The sequence below is a fragment of the Falco biarmicus genome, unplaced genomic scaffold, assembly GCF_023638135.1.
Source record: "Falco biarmicus isolate bFalBia1 unplaced genomic scaffold, bFalBia1.pri scaffold_36, whole genome shotgun sequence".
Taxonomy (NCBI): Eukaryota; Metazoa; Chordata; class Aves; order Falconiformes; family Falconidae; genus Falco; species Falco biarmicus.
The window spans coordinates 382,914-405,397 of NW_026611914.1; the positions used below are offsets into that span (position 1 = coordinate 382,914).

Below are 22,484 nucleotides of genomic sequence, written 5' to 3' on the forward strand. Positions count from 1 at the left end.
TCCTCTGAGGCTTCCCTCTCTTGTTTCATGGAAAATGACCAGCAGGCTCAGAGGCAGGGGAGGGAGGTGAGGAAGAGAGGCAAGATGGGAGGAAATGAGTGTCAGCGTGTTGTCAGGAATTCTTTTTTCTTTGGAAACAAGGCTAAAGTTGAGGCGGCTAGCTGGTCGGCTATGTATTGGGGAGAGGGTATGTAACCTTAATGGGGGTTTTTTGTTTCTTTGTTCTGAGGTTTATTGATTTGTATAGTTGATAACTTGTGTTGTATTTTGTATTAATCACGCTTGTTAATCGGATGAGAAACAATTTGCCATTCAGGTTTTAGAGTTTCTGCAATTGGCTATTGACAATATAAACCAGAGAGAGGTGAACAGATATGCAGAAAAGTAAGCGGACTTGGAACTCTTTGTATTCTCTACTTAGAAGTTACAAGTTCTTTGGCATCTGTGCTTTAGGCGAAGAAAAAAACCAGTATTGTTGTTCTTTTGACAATAATAGAGATGAAACTTCTCTCTAGGAGATGTATCTTCCTCCTTCTCCTCTCGCTCTTCTCCCTCCCCTGTATTTGCAATGGGTAAGCAACAGGTCCTCTCTTGCCCTTTATTTTGCAGTGACGGTGTTCTGGTAAGACACACAAATACTTGTTAGAGGTTGTTCAGTTAAAACTTGAGTTTTGGTTATGCGTGTATTCCACAGTAATGTGAAGCGTAGCCCCACAACGGACCAGTATGTTACGATATTCCCGACACAGAAAGGTTGCCTTTTCGTGGCTCATTTCATGTCGGCTGTTCTTCCTGCGTGGCTTTATTCAGCTGCGTCATGCTGGTTTTTAGCCATATGTTACCTTGAAGGTCAGGTGCCAAGAAGTAGGTGTAGATGTAAAAATTTCTTTCTTTCAAACATTTTATGTTTGGATTTGGGTTTAAGGAATTTAGGTTGCTTCGGCAAAGCATCATGATTCCTGCAGCACAAATATTTCTGACTCTAAAAGGGTTGAAATGCCATCCTTGACAACTTGATTTCATAAATCTGGAGAACAGGTACAGTATCTTTCACAAGTAAATGTTCAGTGAGGGCTGGAATTTCCCATTCTATTTACTTTGTTACTGTCGCATAGTAATACATTCTTAAAATCTCTTTTTGAGGCAAAGTAGTGGTGTTCTCGTGTTTTCTGTATAGAAGAGTAGCTGCTGTCCACTGCAATCTGCAAAAAGTCATTATGTAAGAGAGTTTATGAGGAGGGAAGCCTCAGAATAGAGTGGAGAGGTGAGGACTAATTGGAAAGAACTCAGATGACCAGAAGTCATTTTTCAATGCTAGCTAGAAGAGCAGACAGAGTAAAAGGTGGGGGATTCGCATCTTTTTGTGTGCGCTGCACTGCAGGCATCCGTTAATAAAAATGCATGGTAGCAATAGATGACAGGCAACAATACTGGAATCTGGTTTACCCTGTGAATTTTTTATATACGTTTTTTTGAATGGTGGTCTCTTCAGAAGCCTTGGAGTAGGGTTCTGCCAGTGTTTTGACTAAGAATTTCTCCCTGTGCTAAAAGCGAAGAACTCTTGACAGCGAGGAGTCATCCTCTTTCACAATGTTGACAGAAGCCAATAGAAGCCAGTGTTGGCAGAAAATAGACTCGTGAATTACTGCTCCAAGGAAAGAAGAAATTTTACTTGCAACAGCTAATGGGAGAAGTCCTTATCTTTTTAGTTGATGTTTTTGAGTTATTTTTCCAGTGGTTGGAGAAAATAATTACGGACTGGAGTTACTGACACGATGAGAACTGGAATTTTGCAGGTAGAAGAACACTGTAGCCTTTCACCTTTCCTGCTTCTTCCTTGTTCTGTACCCATCATACAGAAATGTCAAGATTGATTAAACCCTATGGAAAAGGGTTCTTAGGGGCTCCAACGTTGTTAAAATCTTACCGAAAAAGGGAGACTTCAGGCTCAGATAGCTGCTGCTGAAAACTTTCCCGTTGACCGTGATGGGCAAGGCTGAAGAGGAGTTAAGGGTTGCTTTTCATTCTAGCAGCATGGCGCCTAATTTTGAAGTGACTGCACTCTGAAACAGAATCCGAAAGACGAAGACACCTACGTACTCTGAACAGAGAATGTGACTTGCATCCTTAGAAGGCCCGTACAAAAGAAAACCCTGGGTGCTCGCAGGTCTGCTTTTATCCAGCTTTCAGGCAGATACGGTTGACCAGAAAAGCTGGTCATTCAGCCTGTGCTGTGCACAGGGGAGGTGTCACAGCTCTCCTGCATCCACAAAATATCTAAGTCTATCTTCTAAGCAAAATTGTGGTGCCCATGTTACATGATGGGAGTGATGGCGCATATCAAGTTGTATGGTAGGAAGCTGCCTGCATTTTTCTGTTTGTGACCTGAGTGAACACTGGTGAAGTGACAGAAGAAGTCTGGTAAGCGTACCTTCATGGAAGCAGAGTAGGAGCAGCCCCATCTGTCTGACCGACTGACCACCCGCTGCTGTACTTGGGTGGAGAGGCTTCTAGGAGTAGCACATAGACAATGAAAGTTTGTGAAAGGAGTCACCTACAGGAGAAAATGCCAAAAGCGAGGTTGGCCCTGTGATTCATCAATAGTAGACCCTTTTGTATTTTTATGATCTTCTGGATTTTCTTCCTGTCTTGCTCGCTTTTCTTGTGCGAAGAATGTTGCGTCCCTCTCTAGCAGCAAAGCTTTGTGCATAGCCATCTCCTGCTGGAGAGGAGGCAAGAGGTGGCGATCCAAAGGAAATACCGTGGTATGTTGTGTGCTGGGTGTGAAGAAGCCCTCGAATTCAACACTCGCTCCTTAGTTTGTCCTCAGCAACAGAACCGCTGTGCACCTTTTGGGCGCAGGGGTGATGGGGAAAAGCAGAGTGAAATAGAAGGGCTCAGTGTCTCCCCTCTTCCTGCATTTGTAGGTGCCCTGACTGCAGTGGGAGCAGAGGAAGAGGAAGATGCTGAATCTCCCTGGGATTCTGAGGTATTCCCTGTGAAGGACACCGGGGTTCCCAGTGGGGCGGGGGTGGGGAGCGAGATCCAGAAGCACTCGGAGCTTGGGCCCTGCCGCGGCTGAGGCTTATTTCCCCTTCTCCTGGTTCTGCTGTATGTTTGTAACTGGGGGCCCTTGAAATACTTGTGCTGTGTGCTAGCTGCTCAGCGAGGCTTGGGGTGAAGGTAGGTCGAGCTAATGATTTGGGTCTCGTGGCAACTGGCCCTTGCAGTTGGGTTTCTAGTACAGTATTGCGGCAGTGAAGTTTCTTGCTGCTTAAAATAGTCTGAGCTTCTCAGCGGGGCTGGCGGGATTGTTGCTTTTTCACCACACAACTCTGTTCCGCTGACGTGTTCAGTGGTTGCCCTTAGGGTCTGCAGCCTAGACGATGAGCTGCTTTGGGAAAGAGCCTTTCTACCGTTTTGGCCCTTTTTGAGAGTAATGTTCAACAGAGATACCGCACGTGCTGGCTGTGTTTGCCCTTTTAGTTCTTCCTGTCTGTGGTAATGGGTTAGAAGAAAGCGAGCAGAGTCTGTAGCTTACGCCCTCTGACTTTTCTTGTGAGGAAGAAGGAACTCTTCCCCACCCGCTTCTTAAAAATACAAGGCTCAAATGCTGCTGGGTTGTTTTGGTTTTTTTTTTTTTTTTTTTTTGTAGAGCCTTGGTTTCTGTAAGCTTTGTCTTGCTTGTCTTTGTTCAGCCCTTGCAACCGGGAGTAGCAATGTGTTCGCTCCCCACTGCAGGACGTGTGCCTGGGGAACATCAGCACAAATTTGAGTATCGGGTACGAGTTCAGTCGAAAGTTGGGCCCCCCCCAGACCTGCGGTTACGGGTTCGCAACCCACAGCTCGAGTTACCGTGTTAATTCTCTCTTGCGGCTGTGCAGTTTGCCAGCGTGACAGACTAGTTTAGATGAGTTGTGAGGTTTTTGCCCAAGATCTGAAAACACACAAGTCTGCTGTGATTTTCCAATATACTGTGTCTTGACATGCCCTTTCCAAGGGGCTGATCAAAGGCTTTTGTGATTCCATGCTGTGCAAGTTGGCTTAGCAGGAACATTTTGCGTAGAAATGAGTTGAGAATTTGTACCGATGCTCACGCCCGTGTGTTATGCTCTACAGACGGATTCTGAAAGTCCGGAAGAAGGATCACCTGGTGTGTTGCTTCCAGCTGCAGACAGACACGGAGCACGCTCGCGGATTGTTTCAGGGGAGCGCCACACTGGTAACTTCGTGGTGGACTAAATGTTTGTCTGTAAACACGTATAGGCTGAAGTGAGCTTTTATCGATGTCTGCCTTAGGAATGCGCTTACGGTGTGGGTGCGCGCTATAGCAGTGAAGTGCTTAGTATTTGTTAATTAACACCAGCTCTCACGGCGCTTGCTGGCAAGTTGTAAGGGAAGTTACCTTGTTTGCGTTGCGTGTGTCCTTTGGATGTGTTTGTATCTCCTTGGGTTCGGGTTCTTGTGGCATAGTGCTGAAAGTGTATGTGGTTTAGGGCTGACCTGTCTGAACACCTGAACGTTCTTGGATGATAACGTAGCAGGAGAAAGCTATGATCTGGCCAAGCACTTTCCCCCCGTCTTAATTTTTGATACCTTGCTGTTATGCTTTGCCTAGGAGCTAAAATGTGACTGAAAGTTCAGGGTTTGTTGTGAAGGGCTTCTGCCTGTAGTTTGTGCCGCTGTCTCTTGAGCATCTGGAGTGTAGAATGGCAGGGAAGTTTTGCTGTTGGCGTAGAACTCTCATCTGAAGGATTTCTCCTTTACTAAATGGTCAGTCCTGCATGTAGTTTTTTTCTTATTTTGTGTTAAGATTGTTGTCACAAGTAGGGTGATTCAAGATGCACTTTAGGTGTAAGTAAGTAATATGAAGTCATGCTGTTTATAAAAATGTGTGGTTTTTCACTGCAGGTGAGAACTCAGGATCTACCTTTCATATGTCATCATCAGGTGAAAAAGAAGACATGAAGGATGGCATTGAATATTATGGTGTGCAGGTATGTAAACCCAAATATTTTGGATTGCAGTCTGATTCAGTAGGCTGTATTATACACTAAGGTAAAGAAAACTTACCAGTCAGTGAATAATGCTTATGGGACGTCCTGTAGGTGAAGGCTGCGTTACAGTCTGAAGGAAAGCTGGATACAGTCTTCTTATGGTGGGGTAAAATCCTTGTCACTATGTCGGATGCTTGCTGTTACACTGATTTTTTTTCAGTTGGTTTGCTTAAATTTTGAGGGGTGTTTTTCCTCTTGTGCACTGCTGAGAAACAGTGCAGCCAAATGCGGGTTTTATTGCCTGTGCAAAATGCACGTTCAAGTGAAGAGGGAGATTTGTCTGTAATAGGCTGATCTGTTTGATGAAACATGCCGGTCTTCCTCTTTGTAAGACAAGGATCAAAGAGAACACCTTGAGATGTGGTGACCTTTCTGAGGCTTCCCCAGCCTCTGCAAAATACGCTCTTGTTTGGCCACGCGAAGTGTTTGAAAAGGGTTTCTCAGAGGGTATCCTAGAGGGGAATAAGGCAGGCGTCCTGCTTGTGTTGGGCGTGCGGGGCAGGGCTGCACAGCGGGGTCTGGCGTCCTCTGGAACACCCGAAGGGACAGCGTAGCAAATGATTTCCACCCCACAGCCGGGCATCACGAGAGAGGGACGTGCCTAATTCTAGCAGGCAAAGCGCAGGACTTAAGGCTGTTGCAAGGCGGTAGTAGTTGGCCAGTGAGCTTGGGAAGGGGGAGGGTGAGACAGGTGGTGTCTGGCTGAGGTGCTCCTTCCCTCTTGTGAGCGGAGGGGTCTTTGCCGCGGGGGAACAGGGCCTGGCTGACGAGAGGAGCGCGAGGAGCGTGAGGGTCTCAGCCCGCTGGGACACCAAGGCTGCAGGCCCTGTTCAGAAGGCACCACGAGCCGAGGAGGCGTGTGGGCAGGACTGTGACACGGGGCAGAAGCAGTCGGAGCTGTTGAGAAACAGAGCGTGGGGACAGGGGCTTGAGGGGGCTGGGTAGGGTTAAGGCGTGGTGCGGTTTTCCTGCGAGCTTGGGTTCCTGATTCCTGGGATGAGGGCAGGAGCAGGCAGGTTTCCCTAATAAATCCTTTCCTTTGCACCTTGGAGTGGAATTTATTATTTCTGAAGCTTGGGTGAAGAAATAATCCTCCCTTAGCCAGTTCTCTGTGTGGTGAACGGTAAAAAGCTTGTCATGTTCATTCCCCTTGGGTTAGCTTAGGTGGCCGGGGACTGTGCAATGCCAGACGGTAGAGCGCGATGGAGGGAGGAGGGTGGGTGAGGAAAATGTTGGCAGTTTAATGAAAAATGGTATTAAAGCAATAAACCGTGAAAAATAAACATGCTCTGTGACAAATGCCGGCGGTTACAGAAAGCAAGCAGGCTAAAAGGTAAAAGCAACCCTAATGCCTAGGCAAACCTAACCCAAGAAACTGCTGACTCTGAGTCCTTCTCTTGTTAAGAAGATGGTGTGCAGTGAACCTTTCATTTAGTGTCCCTTGATTTTTGTAGTGAAAATGGCTTTCAAAATGCCTTATTTCTATTATAGGATGAGTTTGCAACAGAAATTGCATAGATTAACTGTAATATTTTTTCTTGATAATCTTTCTGTCTGTACCTGTTTACTTAAGGATAAATATATTTTAGAAACTACCAACTTGATAGAAAAACCAGCACATGAAAATCACACTGATAAGGCAGAAATTTTACATCAGAAATTTCACAGCAGAAAATGAGGAATTGCACAGTGCTGACAAGCAGTTAAGTCCAAAACCTTGGGAAGAAAGATATGCAAGAATGTGAGTTGAAAATGAGAAAAGGGAATTGAAAACAAATTGTAAAAATGTTACAGCAGAGCTAAAGCAGCTGCTTGGTGAAATTCATGAAACTGGGAAAACTCCTTCCCTTGTGGAAGAAATGTCAGAAGATGGCTTCAGTGCTGAGCTGAAGAGTTCTCATGTTGTTTTGTCTCATGCAACAGAATCAATTAACAACTTAGAAAGTAAAGGTGAATTTGGAGATACTAAACTTATGCTAGGTGGAAAAGTACCCAAAATGGAAACTGTAATCCGAGTCTTGGTGTCCTTTCTGATCAAGATAACTGAAATGCAAACATGGAAGATACCTGGAGTACAGATGAAGAAGATTGCACAACCAATATCAGTGATACAAAGATGCCTCTAGCAAAAGGAGAGAGAGAAAAAAATGCCTTCTATGGAAACGGAAGAGAATGAAAATGGAAGTAGTAGAAATGCAGGGGTCCTGAATACTCCCCGAGATACAGCTTTAAAACAAGTCTTTTGGATGACATTTCTAATATTATTCCTAAAATAAGACAGTTCCTACACGTGGTGAAAATGCACTTCTTGTAACAGAGAGGGAACTTGGAAAAGACTCTGGATTTAGTGATGATGTTCCCAGGGACTGCTTTATCGACAACAAAATAGGAGAAACAGAAATGGAAAGTCTTTTTGCAAGTGCTCAGCAATCATGTGTCATGCTGAAAAGGAATCTTGATGAAGAACTAAACCAAGATACGGGAAGATTTAAGGGTAAGGTAGGAATGCTGCAAATAGTATTCCTGGCTTTGGAGAAAGAGAAGGTACAGCTGCCAGAAGAGGTGGTTCACCTGCTACTCTTTAATCTCGCTCCGGATCAACGGTGCTGCTCACTTTAGCTATTCGTCACGAAGGGGAGATGCTTCCTACAAATTGGGGTTTGTTCTAATTAAATTGGTGACTGGTGAATAAAGAGGGCAGTGGAGAGTTGTCTTTTCCCCCATTTTTGGAAAACGGAATGCATTATTGTTCCAGGCACTTGGTTCCAGTGCAAGTAGTTATCTCTTCATTGCCATAAAAAGAAATCCATACAATTACATCAGTTCTGATTCTGAATCAAAGAATGAAAATAGCTTCTAAACAGGGTCCTGACTACTAATTCATGTGCTGTGCTATCTGCGTGGTGTGTCTTCATTGCCTTTCACTAAAATTCCTCTTTCCTGTGAAACCAGTTGTGTTCGTGGGTTTGGGATCTTTTTTTCTTTCCTCTCCTTGTTCGCAGATCCACTTGATTTTTTTCTGGTGGTGTTACAACGAACATTGTGCAGTCCTCCTAACGCTTTGTCCATCAGTAATGTTTTCACTTTTTTCTTGTTCCTGTTTTAAGAGACACTATTGTTTTCTTTCTAAGGGCTGTATTTTTGTTATGTCTTGCATGATGAGTGAATTCAAAGTACTTTCAATGGCATAATACACTTTGTAGTGTAATTTTGTGAAAATGCTTCTGTATGAATTACAAAAAATCATTTTATATTATTTCAGGGGTAAACCCTGAATTAATCAATCTTGGATGTGGTGTTTCTGTCTTCTAGAAATACGTGAAGCTTAACTTTGTTTTTATAGGTTAAGAAGGAAAAAAGCAAACAAAGATGTTCAAAAGTGCAGGCGGTGGCAAAACAGGAGTGTGTGGATAAATTAAATAACATCACTAATTGGCAAATGAAACAAAAGATTACTGTAAGGAAGAATGACTGTTTGAAAATGGAGAATGAAAACACGATAGAAGAAAAAGACAAAAGGAGTTTTTCATCTGGGGAGAGCTCAAACTTGATTAAAGTGCCAATGAAAGGGTAAGCTAAGGAAATAATCTCTAGCTCTTATTTGTAGTGCTATGTAAGTGTCTTAGGTTTTCTGATACTGTGGTAGTTGAAGTAGTTTCCTCAGTGGTGAAAGCCATAGTGAGTAGTCCACTGCTTCTCAAAAAATGAAGAAAAATTCTTTTTTGACAAAATGAAGCGCACGATGGAGGTTCAAATTTATTGCCTGCTCTAAAAAAAGAAAAGGGGAAACCAAAAGAAAACCCCCACCTAAATTCCTGTGATTTCCATGTCAACACTGAGGTAAAATGCATCTTCAAAACCAGAACTGAAGACTGGAAAAAGCAGTTGTTTTTGTAGGAAAAGGCCACCTAGAAAAGAAAAGTAGGAACTTGGGGTTTGCTACTCCTCCCTTTTCTAGGTGATTTTAGTGATCTCCGTGCAGTTGGTGTTTTCCTTTTCATTAAGTTAATATGCCCTTTGTCAGGAGAGGGGAAAAGATGATATTACCAAACCAATCTCAAAAGTCTAAAGAAGGCACACGTATTTTTATGCAGACCTAAGCAGGAGCTTTTTCTGTCTGTCCTTCAAAGGAATCTCTGCTCTAGGTGCTTTCTGTACCGTGGCTATTGGATATAGTCCAGCTTAACCTGGATCTAGCTCAGATTCCACGTGTCCCCCTCACTCCTAGGGGAAGGGTTTTAAATACTTGGGCATATTCCACGATCTTTACAGTCAAGTCTGTGATTTTATCATAGATATTTTTTGTCTCGGTTGTTTCTGGACATCATCTTAAGTATGTCTGTTTCACAGAAATATTTTTTATAAACCTATTCACTTGGTGATTTTTTTTCTTTCTTTCTGTGTAATGCAGTAAAATTGCCCTGAATGCCAAAGGTGCAAAGAAAAGTAAAAGACAGCCTTCAAAGCAGAAGGCTCATCAGCAGATGAGCTCTTCCAGTGGCAATCATGGTCAAGTACCGGATGAGAGCACTTCCAGTGAAACATCTGAGGATGAAGGAAGGTATGCCTATAAGGAATGTTGAAAATAAAACTTACTTAATGATAAAAATTGGCCTGAGAGCTAGAGGCTAGTTTGGGTTTTTGTTGTGTGTTTAGGTTTTTTGTAAACCTGACACCTATGAAGATTCTTGTTCTTTCATGTGACCACCTGATGTTCTTTCTTGTTCTTTCTTGTTCTTTCCTGTGACTACCTGATGCGCTTTGTGTTGACAAACACTTCACTTTTGTTTAGAGTGCTTTTGAACATGCTGGCCAAGTCAACAATGAGGTCACGTGCACAAATTCTGATTAATTACATGAGTGTGTGCACAGGCATAGAAGTATTTCATGTGTTTAAAAAGGGTGAGGTATCTCAGTTTTTTTCACTGCAGGTACCTCAGGATTTTTTTGCCCTGCTCCCCGCTCCACCTTTTCTCTTGCAGCTGTGTACCCTCCTGACTTCTTGCCCACCCTGAACTTACTTGTGTGGGTTGTGGCAAAGTGCGAAAGAGAAGTTGTTGACACTGTTCAGCCCTAGCTAAAAATCTGGTGTGTTAGCAACACTGTTTTGGTCAGAAATCTAACGCACAGCCCTGTGTGGGCTGCTGTGAAGAAAATAAACTGCATCCCAGCCAGACCCAGGACACCAGAGAATCCAAAATTACAGTTCTTTGACCTGTAGGAGAAGGATTCTCAGTACTGAAGGGAGCTGAACCCCTGGTATTAAACAGGGAATGCACGTAACCGTATAGCTCCATGTCTGTAGCTGTAAGATTTCTGTCACTTTGCGTGAAGTTTAGGGAACAGTTATTTCAACTGTTTGCTTAATATCTTGCAGAAAAATTAGCCTTCCAGTAGACATTAATAGCACACAATAATTGTTTCAGTCTTGAACTATATCTAGCAAAGTTACTATACCAGATTTTAGTTTAATTCAGTTCTGCAATTAAGTTTTCAAAGCTACGGTAGGTATTATTCATAATGCAAAGTAAGCATTTCAGTACTGAAATATATTTCTGTTTTCTAGACCTGCAGCAACAACCAGGAGTGAAAGGAACGAGGTACTGTAAAACTAGTTTCTTGGTAAACAGTCTCTATCAGCTTTTAATCACTTCGATGGGAGCAGTGTTTATGTAGTGATCAACCAGATGTACAAATTGCTGCTGGTACGCAGCTTTATTGTATTTGAGACAAATCTGTGGGCTGTGAAGGAGAGAATGAATCATTCCTGCATTTGTAATGGTCTGTAATACTAGACAGTGGAATTACAGAAAGTACTGTATTTTTTGTAGGTCAGCATACCAATGGAAGTAACTGATGGCCCTGGTTTAACTCACTCATCTGACCCAACTTCAGAGGATGTCCGGTTAGAAGCTTCAGCCTACAAGGAGACTATGCTGCTGTTGGAAGAGCTTAGCGTGGTTCATACGGGTATGTTTTCAAGTCTCTGTCTTCAGCTGTTACAAGTTCCCCTTAAAACATGATTTCTTTGTAGGCACTCCTAAGTATTTTAATTTCATATTTTGATATAGTATCTCTTTGTGACTAGAGATCCCCCTCAAAAGCTGTGAAACTGTCACCTAACCTGAGATGTTGCCTGCATTACCAGCCGATGTGCCTTACGTTATCATTGGTTCTCTGTCTAGTCAGAGCTGGAGAAGCAGTTTCTTGCAAAGTACAGTTCAGCTCCTTCTAATGCGGTCATCAAAAGTCAGCAAGAGCTTTTTCTTCTTTATATCCCCTTGATGTGGTTTAAGCCCAGCCACACCTAAACACCTAAGCACCACACAGCCACTCACTTGTTCCACCCCAGTGGGGTGGGGGAGAGCATCGGAAAGGGAAAAGTGAGAAAACTCATGGGTCGGCACGAAAACAGTTTAATAGCAAAAGCCACGCACGCAAGCAAAGCAAAGCAAGGAATTCATCCAGCACGTCCCATGGGCAGGCGGGTGTTCAGCCATCTCCAGGACAGCAGGGCTCCGTCACGCATAACAAATACCTGGGAAGACAAAGTGCCGTCACTCTGGATGTCCCTCCCTTCCTTCGTCCTCCCCCAGCTTTATATGCTGAGCATGATGCCGCGTGGCATGGCACATCCCTTGGGTCAGCTGGGGTCAGCTGTCCCAGCCGTGTCCCGGCCCAGCTCCTTGCGTACCCCCAGCCTGCTCGCTGGTGGGGTGGGGTGAGGAGCAGAAAAGGCCTTGGCTCTGTGTGGGCGCTGCTGGGCCATAACGAACACATCCCCGTGCTACCAACCCTGTTTGCGGCACAACTGTAAAACATGGCCCCGTACCAGCGACTGCGAAGAAAATTAACACTATCCCAGCCACAACCAGCACACGCCTCAACAGCTAATGACAAAGAGTACAGCAAAATAATGGCTTTGCTTAAAAATAATAAGTACATATATATAACAAATTTCAACTGTCATAAGATGCTTGCATATGTGCACAAGGCATTATATAAACATAAGCATCACTTACTAGGGCTCTTAAACTATGCTAAAATTTCATTAGGCAAGTGTTAACCTTGGCCGAAGGCCAAACTCCCCCCCCAGTGCTGCCACTGCCCCTCCTTGACAAAACGGGGCGAAAAAGCTTGTGGGTCAGTGTGAAGGCAGGGCTGTCACTTCCCAGTGACTGTCACTGGCAAAACAGACTCCACCGATTAAAATACATTTGGATAGTGAGAAACAAAGACCCCAAACCTGAGAAGGACACGTCGGCACCCCCCCTGCTCAAGCTCTGCTGCGCTCCTTCCCTGCCACCTCCCCAGGCAGCGCGGGGAGGCTGCGGTCGGCAGTCGGGACGTAGCAGTTTCTCTGCTGCTCCTTCCTCGTCCCTTTTCCCTGCTCCAGTGTGAGTCCTCCCCCAGGCTGCAGTCCTTTGGGGAAAATCTCCTCCAGCCTGGGCCCTCCATGGGTCGCAGGTCCTTCGGGAAGGATCCGCCTGCTCTGGCACGGGGTCCTCCGCAGCACTGCGCTGTGGGTATCTGCTCCAGCATGGTTCTCTCCGGGGCTGCAGGGGAATCTCTGCTCTGGCACCTGGAGCAGCACCTCTCCCTCCTCCTTCGCTGACCTGGGTGTTCGTTTGCGGGGCTGGTTTTCACATGCTTTTCCCCTTCTCTGCCCGTGTGGTGGTTTCGCCCTTTCCTACGTTTGTTTTTCCTGAGGAGCTGCCAGCACGGCTGAGAGGCTCAGCTGTGCCCTGCGGTGGGTCCATTGAAACCGTCCATGGCCAGCACGGGGCGACCCCTGGCTTCTTCTCACAGGGACCTTCCCACTAACCTGCCACCTGCACCTAATACAGCAAAGCACTGAACAGCTTATACATTGGGCAGTATTTGTGCAGCTTTGTGTCTTTTCTGTCTCAAAACAGGTTCTGCTACTTTGTTGAAAATGCAAAACATGCTTCTTGAATATGAACAGAGAATAGAACGTCAGAAAAATCGGAATAAAGCGCTCTCAAGAGAAGTGAGGAAATTGGAAGATGAAAGGGAGGAGTCACAGTTCAGAGCGGAGAAGACTCAAGATTTGAAATCCGTGTTGGCTCACCAAGAAGCGGAATGGAAAAGGGGTATCCAGAGCCTTAAGTATGTAAATTGTGGTCTGATAATGTATTATCTTGTCAGTGGTTTTGTTCCGAAAGACACTGATGGTGCAGGCAACAGGATGAGAAGTTTCCAGTCTTTTGGGTTTGGGTTTTTTGAATCCCGTGGGCCAGTTATGCTATGAAGTACATAATGTGAGAGGGGAAAAACGTCCGGATACCAGCTCCATGTACAGTCTTCTGGATGTTGTTCTAACTTTGTTTTCTAGCAAGAAAAGAGCAAGAGAGTGTGTACGGGGAAATCAGATTTATAAGAGAGATCTGAGAGATGGTTGGGTGTGGGTTTTTTTTTCGTTTTGTCCTCGCAGCTTCAGTTGGCCTATAATACTAGGATTTCTGGTAACTCCACCCAGTGCAAGTCAAACCAGAGCTTAGAGCATTTGTTTGCTTACCTGTTTGTTTGTTGGAAAGGTCAAGTTTGGGATTGCCCCTTTCCCCACACTCCTGAGCTAGACCCGGAGGTGTGAGGTTTCTCATCGCTGTTGACATCACGTCCGACAGGGGTGGCCAGCAGGCACCGTAGGCAGTTGAGCAAGGACAACTGCAGAGCCCTGGCCTGGGAGGGGAGATCTCCTCGTGGTGATCCCCGGTGGGATGGCGTGGCTGGGGAGCTGGCCCAGCAGGGCCAGGCGGCCCAGGCAGAGAGCGAGCTCAGCAGGAGCCACCGTGAGCTGGCAGCTGGGGCGGCCCGCAGCGGCCTGGGCTGTCTGGGGGGCAGCAGTGCCAGGGCACTGGGGGCAGTGAGTGCCCACCCCTCCTCAGGGCTTGCTGAGCTGTGTCTCGAGCCCGGGGTCCGGTTTTTGGCCGCCCAGCCCAGGAGATCTTGCCCAGCCCGTGTGAGGTCGGCAGGGAGATGCCGGGCTGGCGCGGGGGCAGGAGCACCAGCCCTGTGAGGGGAGGCTGCGGGAGCTGGGCCTGGGGGAGTTGGGCCTCCCAGCGCGGGGGAGGGGAGTACGAGGAAGACGAGGCCGGTCCCAGCTTGGCCTGGGTTTGACTTCAGCAGGTGTTCAAAATCCTCAAGCATCTGTCAAGTATAAAGAAGTAGTATTTTCATTCTAAGTGAATTCTCCAAGCAGCGTTAAATTTATACTTTCGAAAGTTACACTTTTTATGAAATTACACTAGAAGTTATATGTAAAGCTTTTTCCTTGCAATATACGCCATTCAAATACAAACGTTTGTCAGTCTTTCAAGTAATTTTAGTGGTGGTTGATTCTTGTTTTGCAGAATTTCTAAAGCAGGCTTTCAATTGGCAGTTCTTCCCTTACGCTGACACTTGATTTTTTAAATTTTTTTTTTTTGTTCACTGTTGCGAGTATATGGGAAAAAATAGTCAAAATAATGATCAAACACAAAGCTGCTTGCTTGTTTGGGTACCGTGGGCACACCATGGACCGTTTTTTACCATGTCAGTGCTTATTGCTGATTGTTTCAGTTGGTAAAGAAGCTGACCTTCCATAAGGCTTTCCTTGTAAGTCAGCTTCAAAATGAAATTGCTGTAGTTTCTCCCAGAGGTAGATCCGACTGGGGTTTAAAACTGTTTTTAATCGTATTCAGCTTAAACCCCATGCATTTCTGAATCTGGTTTTGAACACTGACATCCTTCTGGAGTAAACAGAAGCTGCTTGTTCTGCCTGTGGTCAGCAGTTGTTTTAGACTTACAGAAGGCTTGCTGAAAAATTGTTGGGTCTGCCATAGGTAAGTGGCGTGCTGATTCACCAGTATTGCTTCTGGTCACTGAATCCGTAATGTGTAGGCAATGCTCAGTATACTAAGAAAATGTATACTAACCATAGTAAAAGTTTACGATGCTTTGATCTGATGAGACAACAAACTCCTTTTTCAGCAAAATGGCTGTAATATGAAGATGGATTTTTTAAATTTTATTATAGAAGTGTGCACACTGGTGTGTGTTTCCCTATACAAACTTACAAATAACTGATAAATCACTCAAAGTTTTTTTTTCTGTATCTTGTACAACTGATACCATGCACAATGGCATGAAGTTAGAATTCTTTAAAAAGTTGAAAAGTACAGTAAAAATATGAACTCTGAAAACGTTTAACATTTTTTATGGTTTGAGTTGTCTCTGCAAGTTCATCATGTGGAATATCTACTTTTATATCAGTGCTTTTGTTTCTCAAATACTCCGTTAAATCCCAGATCTTCTTTGAAACAAGAAGAAGAAAAGAGGCTCAGAGTAGAAGTGCTGTGTGAGAAAAGGAGAGAAGACCTCCGAAGGAAAGAAGATCAATGTTGTAAAGAGATGGAGGAGAAACAGAAACTTGAGTTACAGTCTAGGAATTTAGAAATGGAGTTAAGAACACTGAGAAGGCTCTTGAAACAGGTCTATTAAATAATGAATTAAACTCTTTGTCTTATTTTCTGCTTCTTTTCAATTGTATTCCAGTATGCCTAGAGAAGGAGGCGCTTTGTTCACGGAAGAGGCGTTGGATAACAGTTGTCAAATTTTGAGAACAGTAGAGTACAGTTGGTTCACAATTGGGTGGTTGTTTTTTTTTTTTTTTGCTTTGCAGTTTATTATTCCCTTTTTCCTTTTTCAAAATTTAGGTTTCATTTGTATTTCAGGCAAAGCCTGACCTTTTTTTGAATTACTACAAAACATCCTGTATTTCGCCTTCTTAAATTTTCATAAGAAAATTTAAATTTATTTATTTATAGGTGGATTATCATAACGGTGGGGAATCAAAAATGTTTTCAAGTATGCAAGGGAGAATGGGAAGATGTATTGCTAGCTCTGTTTTTTCTTAAGATGCAAGCAGTTTTATTGTATTACTGCAGGTTGAAGAGGAACGTGATGAAACACAGAGACAGCGCTCTCAGGAAAAGAGGGCCAGAGCCCTTCAAGAAGGAATTTTGAACAACCACCTTGGGAGACAAAAGGAACTAGAAGAAGAGACAAGAAGATCTATCGGAAAAAAATCAGAGGTAAGCAGATTTTTTTTCTAATAAATTACATTTCACCATGTTTGTTTTAAAGTCATAATAAATCTTACATAACTTTTTCTGTTTCTTGATGTTTATTTACTGTTTACCAGTGTAACTTATCTGGGTAAATACCTTTCTTGTTTTCTCCTATGTCTAAAAGTTCTGGAAAGCAGCATCACTCCTGTATGTACCTGAATTACTTGTGCAAGTCGGAAGCTAATAGAAGACACTATTTACCCCATTTCTTAACCTATCTGTTATTTTCCATTTCATAGACATTTTGTCATCGCTTTTTAGGCTTTCTAGCAGTGAAACACCTAGCTACCTATGGCAAGGTTGACCAGGAAGAAAGTTGTTTGACAGTGTTTGTGTTTCCATTGCTTTTATTTTTTAATTAGTTATTCCCTTATTGAACTTACTTCAAGTATGCCTTTCTTTGCCACCTCCACATAACTAAAATTTTATGATCAACTCTCAGCAATGAATTCAACTCTCTGTAAGAGTTAGAGTAACTGGAGGAGAAAAAGCAATCATAAACACTGTATTAAAAAAGATCTTGAAAAGAGTTTACTGAATTTCCTAAAGAATGTGCAGTGCCTTGAAGCCTTTTTGTTCTTGGCTGTGCTGCCCAATAAATGTAGGGTGAATGTGTTTAAGTGGGAAAAAGTTATACATACAATAAAGAGGAAATATACAGGACTATTGCATTCCGGGGGTGATTGAGTCTTATAGCTAACTTTCAGTAATACAAAAGGATAAGTGTTCAGAAGACATTTGAGAAGGAAAATACCCTTTCTGGCCTTGTTTTTACCAGATCTGTAGCACAACTAATTCAACCTTAAAGGCAGTATTATAAAGGCATGCACATACAAGAAAGCGCTGTCATTTTAAAAGCTTTGGTTGCTGGTTTAAGGGGGGAAAAAACCGTAACTGTATATTTGGGATGTTCATTTAGGTTTTAAGGCTATGTTGCACTTCCGTTGGGTACGTACGTTGTACATGTGCATGGGTTCACAGAGTAGCTTATTGCCTGAAACTTCATCTTTGAAGTCATGCTTCGGTACTAGAAATGTTAAAATGCAGTTTATTGCTGCAGGTTTTTTGTAGATTCATTTCCCAATTGGCTCTTTATTCATTTTCCCTGTCATTCAGGAATCCCGCACTGATAGAGAACAGGATCTGTTGTACAAGAATCAGTTACTACAAGATGAGATTGCTATGCTAAGGCTAGAACTCACTCAAGTAAGACTTAGGCACCAGGAGGAACAAGGAAAATATTTAAAGGAAAATGAGACCTTGAAAGAAAAAAATGAAGCTCTCAAAAAGGAACTTAAACTGCACAAGGAAGCATTAAGACAAATGTTTTTTCAGTTCAACGCGGAGCTGGACTTAGTAAAGAGAGAATCTGCAGTGCTGACTTCCAAACTTGAGCAGACAAACAAAAGCAAAGACAGACTAGAGACAGAAATTGAATCATTGCGTTCCTCCCTGAACGCTGCAGTTCAAGAACTTAAACTTCATTTGTCATCAAAAAGCAATGCTGAACGAAGATTTCCCAGAGAACGTGATGAATGCCTTTGCTTGCAAGTCGAGCTCCATCGTGACCTCTCTGACGTGCAAGAAACCAACAAGAGCTTGTCTCTGCAGCTGTGTAAAGCTAAAAGCAAAGCTAATAGGCTAGAAAATGAGCTTCACCAGTTGAAGCAAATGCTCGGAGAAAAAGCTTTGCTTTTAGAAATGACAAAAAAGAATTAAGTCAAGGCCAGTGTCGGGCAAAGGAATGTGATCATGCTCGACAACTTGAGAAAGATCCAGTAAGCAAACTTGTAATAAAACAGGAGTCCCTGCAGGAGCGATTGGCCCAGCTCCAGAGTGAAAACCTTCTTACTCCATCAGCAATGGGAAGAGATGCAGAACAAGAGGATCATGAAAGAAAAAATAGTGGATTATGGGCAGGACCGGTTTAATGACATTTTCAACAAACTTAGAGCTGATACAGAAAAGCAAGTTTATCTAATAGAAGAGCGAAACAAGGATTTAAATGCCAAGCATACTGATTTAAGGGAACAAGTCTTTAAATACGAGACTGACGTAGTAGAAAGACAGGTAAAGTATGTGCGTAGAAAGAACAATTTAAAGTTTGTCCGTTCTTGAAATTAGTTTGTTCCTCCAATGTATCCGGTGTAAGTTACATGCATGGGACCAAAGAATACTCATTTGTTCTGGTTTGTTATGTTTCCCTCGGAATTGCGGAAGGTTTTGGCAACGGGGATATTAGTCCTCAGATCTAAGCAGAGAACAGAAAAAAGGTATCCAAGTCTAAGCTTTGATCAAGAAAGGTGATTCTTCTCTAGAACTTTTTTCCATCTATTTTCCTTAGTCCATGTTATGCCCTATAGAATAGTCTAAAGTATTTGATGGTTTTGATGTAAGTATTGCACAGATGACCTGAATGAGAGTGGTATAAAAGGAGGAACCATCCAATACACGAGGGCTGAGAAATGAAGATACAGAGAAGTGAAGTGGTTGGGGCTAGATTTATATGAAGCTTCTATAGAGGGGAAAAAAGAGGTTCTCTGTAAGCTGCTGTCAAGATTGAAGAGTATTAGTAATGTCCAGCTGTTGATTTCTGTATGTGTTTTGAGGGTTCTGAGGGGCCTGCCTGTTCCTCAAAGTTCATGTCAGACGGTGACCTTAAGCTTTCTCTTCTATGATGTGTAGCCACACTCCAGCAGTACTGTCAATCATTGTAAACTGTGACTTGCTTTGTATTCTTACTACCAAAATAATGGGTTCCTTTTGAAGATCATGTGAGAGAGTGTGTGTGTGTTATATGTATATAGCTATATATATATAATGAGCTATCCAGATTTTTGTAAACCTAATCTATCAGTATTTCTAAAACGAGCTGAGTAAGAAGACTACAAGAGGATGTGATTCAACATACCCTTAAAGTGTATCTCAAAGGAGCTTTCAGATATTTGTATTCATTTAATTGTATTTGTATAGTGAAGAAACAGAAGAAAGAACAATCTAACACAAAGTCCTGCCTTCAGTCACCGGAGTAATATTTGCAGTCATACTGTGGCTCTTAGATCACAACAGATTTCTTTGGGTTTTGTTAGGCAAAAAATACCCGATTGCAGTGTGTTCCTGTGTATTGTTCAAGGAAGAACAATACCTGATTGTTCAAGGAAGAACAATACCTGAGCCTTTTTTATGTGTTAGGAAACAGAAATCCTCATGAACAGCTGCTGATAGTCAAAGGTGCTCAGCTGAGAAAGATGACGAGAGGTCATCATCTGTGCAGATGCCTGCTGGTGGCAGGCAAAATTTCATACTTTTGGGTTCAATCTAGACAGGTCTAACCGTATAACAAAATAAGTTAAAGGCATACTTCGTGTTCTTAGAACTTTCTTCATGCTAATTTAACTGTTTCGTTAGGGCATGTTTGGACAACTGCAGCAGGAGCTTGCTGCTGCACTTAAAAAGCAATCTATGCCAGAAGCTTCACTTGAAGTTACTACGCGCTACCACAGTGACCTGGAGAGAGACAAGCTGCGCTTGCAAAAGGAGTTGGAAAAAAAGGTGAAAACTAAGGTAGTTAATGTCTGTAACTATATGAATAAATCTGAGCGTAGCTGTTGAAAGCAGGAGCGAATGTTGTCCTTTTGCACCACCTTTTGCAGTGTTCTTACGAAAACTGAAGTATAGAGGGAACCAGAGGAGCTTTGCAGGAAAGCTGTAGGGTGATTCTGTGTGTGTGTGCATGTCATCTTATCCCCCAAAGTTGTAACCTCATCCTGTCGCTTCTAGAGTATTCCTTCTTCCCACCAGCTCCAGCTGCTGTTCTTGGTTATGGTTCCTAAGGTGTGTTTTACACTCCACGCCAACCTTGGCCATAGGTCTTGGATGGGTGGAGGAGAGCTTAGGCCTGTTTCTGTGTAAGTTACTGCATTCTCCTGCGCTCTTGTCTTTTCCGGCCACCTTACTTTTTCTTCTGCCACTGTTGCTTTCACAGACGCAGAAGCAGAACATGCTGGCTCTGACATCCAAGGACTTGCACAGCACGTGGGAGGAGCACTTGAAGTCAAGATCCCACCTTGAAGAGCGCGTTGCTCAGCTGGACGAGGAGAAGGCTGAACTGTTGCAACAGGTGAGCCCAGAAAATTCTCCAGGCACCGAGCCAATACCCAGGAGAACCACATGCACCTTCTGGTCAGGTTCTTACATATCATTGTTTTCTGTTATCCCTGCCATTCAGGCTGCGAGTACCTTATCGTTTGGGGGTCATGGAGGAAGCAAATAAAAGCTAGATGGGTATCCTTGTGTAAGTTCTGGAGTGGCTCTGTTGGGAAGAGTTCCCAGTGTGGTTTGCTATCAGTTGAGCACATCGAGCAAGGCCACAGTTCCCAGTTCTTCCTTGGATTTTGTGTGGTCATCTTCTGACCCCTTGGTTTCTGGGCAGGTTTAAAATGCTTGATGTTTCCAGTGCGTGTGTGGAGGAGCTGCTGTATGTTTTCAGCGTAGCGGGAGCTTAAAAGCCTTGCCGAAAAACATACTGAAGGAATGCTGGGTAAATGAACGAGTGCTTGGGAAACAAGCAGCGCTTGCCAGTTGCCAAGGGACAGCCTTCCCCTTTTCTCCTTTTCTGTAGAGGGAAAATGGAAGTACAAAGTCAAAACAGCTGCCAGCTCTCCTCTGGTGTGGCTGAGAAAACACCAAGAGGAGGAAAACCAGCATGTGGCTAAGTAAATGCCCACACAGAAGAGGTGGAGGTAATGGCCGAGGGGAATAAAATGTTGAAGAACTCCAAAAGATCAGATTCCTCCACAAGCCCCTGCCTGCTGGTTGCTGGAAGATCCCATGAAAGCTTTGGATGGATCCATGTTCTCCCATGAAGTGCATACCTACGTAATCCCTACTATGAGCAGAGGCACTGCCAAAAGTGTTCTCCAGCATCTTTTCCACCTGTTATGTCTAGAAGAGGATGGCCTTTGCTTCAGCGAGGGCATCTGTTTCTGTAGTTACGTATTGGTCTGTTTGATGTGAAACCTGAAGGGATGGAATATCCTCAGGAATTCCGTCCCGTGGCATTCTGTGGAACGTGGCTAACGGATAGAGACGTCCGGCAGCTTCTCTGTGGAGAGCGCTAGATGCACAGACTGTACGTAGGTATTTTTCCTGTGCTCTGTTTGTGTGATACACTTTCAAAAGAGAAAAGAAAGATGTGAGAGTGAAAGAAAGGAAGTGAAGAAGCTGGTAGAGTTGAAACGCCCAGCTGAACTACGTCTGGCCCAAGAAATGAAAAGAAACCTCGATCTGCAGAAAGACTGTAAGAGGGACGGCTTTTTAGCGTGGTGAAGAGGTATCCCTGCGTAGAAGTCATGTTTTATTAAACTTTAGTGTAAAAATAGGTGTACCTAACTGTGAGCAGATGCCGGCCTCGTGTTAGTTCTTGCAAGGTACTTCTGTACACCAGCCCCTAGTTTTCACTAGCTGCCAAAACAACTGCAGGTGCAGGTTGCCCTGCAGTTCTCCTGGGAAAAAGGGAGTCTTTCATTCCTCTTTTCAGGTGAAATCTGGACTCTCCAAGTGTATGTGGCACAGGAATACTGGTTTTTCCTGGTAATTCCTGGTGTGTCAAGCACGTTAAAGATGAAGCAAGCTGTGTCTGTGCTGTTTACATGAGAGTATGTGAAAAAGTCCAGTTTTGTTCCTTTGCTTCATTGTTTTCATGACTAGTTTGCTGTGCAGGTTGAAGAGGCTGCTGAGCAGAGCTACGAAGGAACTAAGGGTGTATGAGGAGAGAGGGGGACTGTCCCAGCTTAATTTGCAGGGAGAAGTGAAGAACAGGTATTCTGAAGTGGTCAATGAAATTGGCAGATTAAGAACAAAGGTGAGCTTTGCTTTGTTTGGGTTATTGTGGTGTTTTTTCTTGTGAAACCTTTGTTCTTTCTTTATACTTCTTTTCATATTGTTGACTTTTTTTCTTGGCTGTATTTCTGAAATTATTTGGCTGTTTTTTGATGTTCCTTCTATGGTCACAGTAGTAGGCGACTGTAATACTGATGTAGCTCTTAGGGGTAAAGACGGAAGTGTTACGTACACAGCAGTATCTGCGAGGGCACATCAGGGGTAGGCTGTCCTGCAGAGGAAGGGCAAAGCAAGAGCCACAGCAAGGCTGGCAGGGTCTGTGACCACACAGGCCAGGGATCAGCCCCACAGGCCCTCACCAAGAAGAGCAGAAGAGTTCTGGGGACAGTAAGCAGAGTGCGCCAAGAGTGCAGATCACCAGGCCGGTCCATAGGGATGGGCAGGTCTGCAGTCC

The 22,484-nt window shown here is 43.8% G+C and overlaps 1 pseudogene; it reads left to right on the top strand.

Moving 5' to 3' along the window:
* LOC130143509 (ankyrin repeat domain-containing protein 26-like) overlaps positions 1–22,484 on the top strand; it is a 69,283-nt pseudogene that overhangs the window by 34,285 nt on the left and 12,514 nt on the right.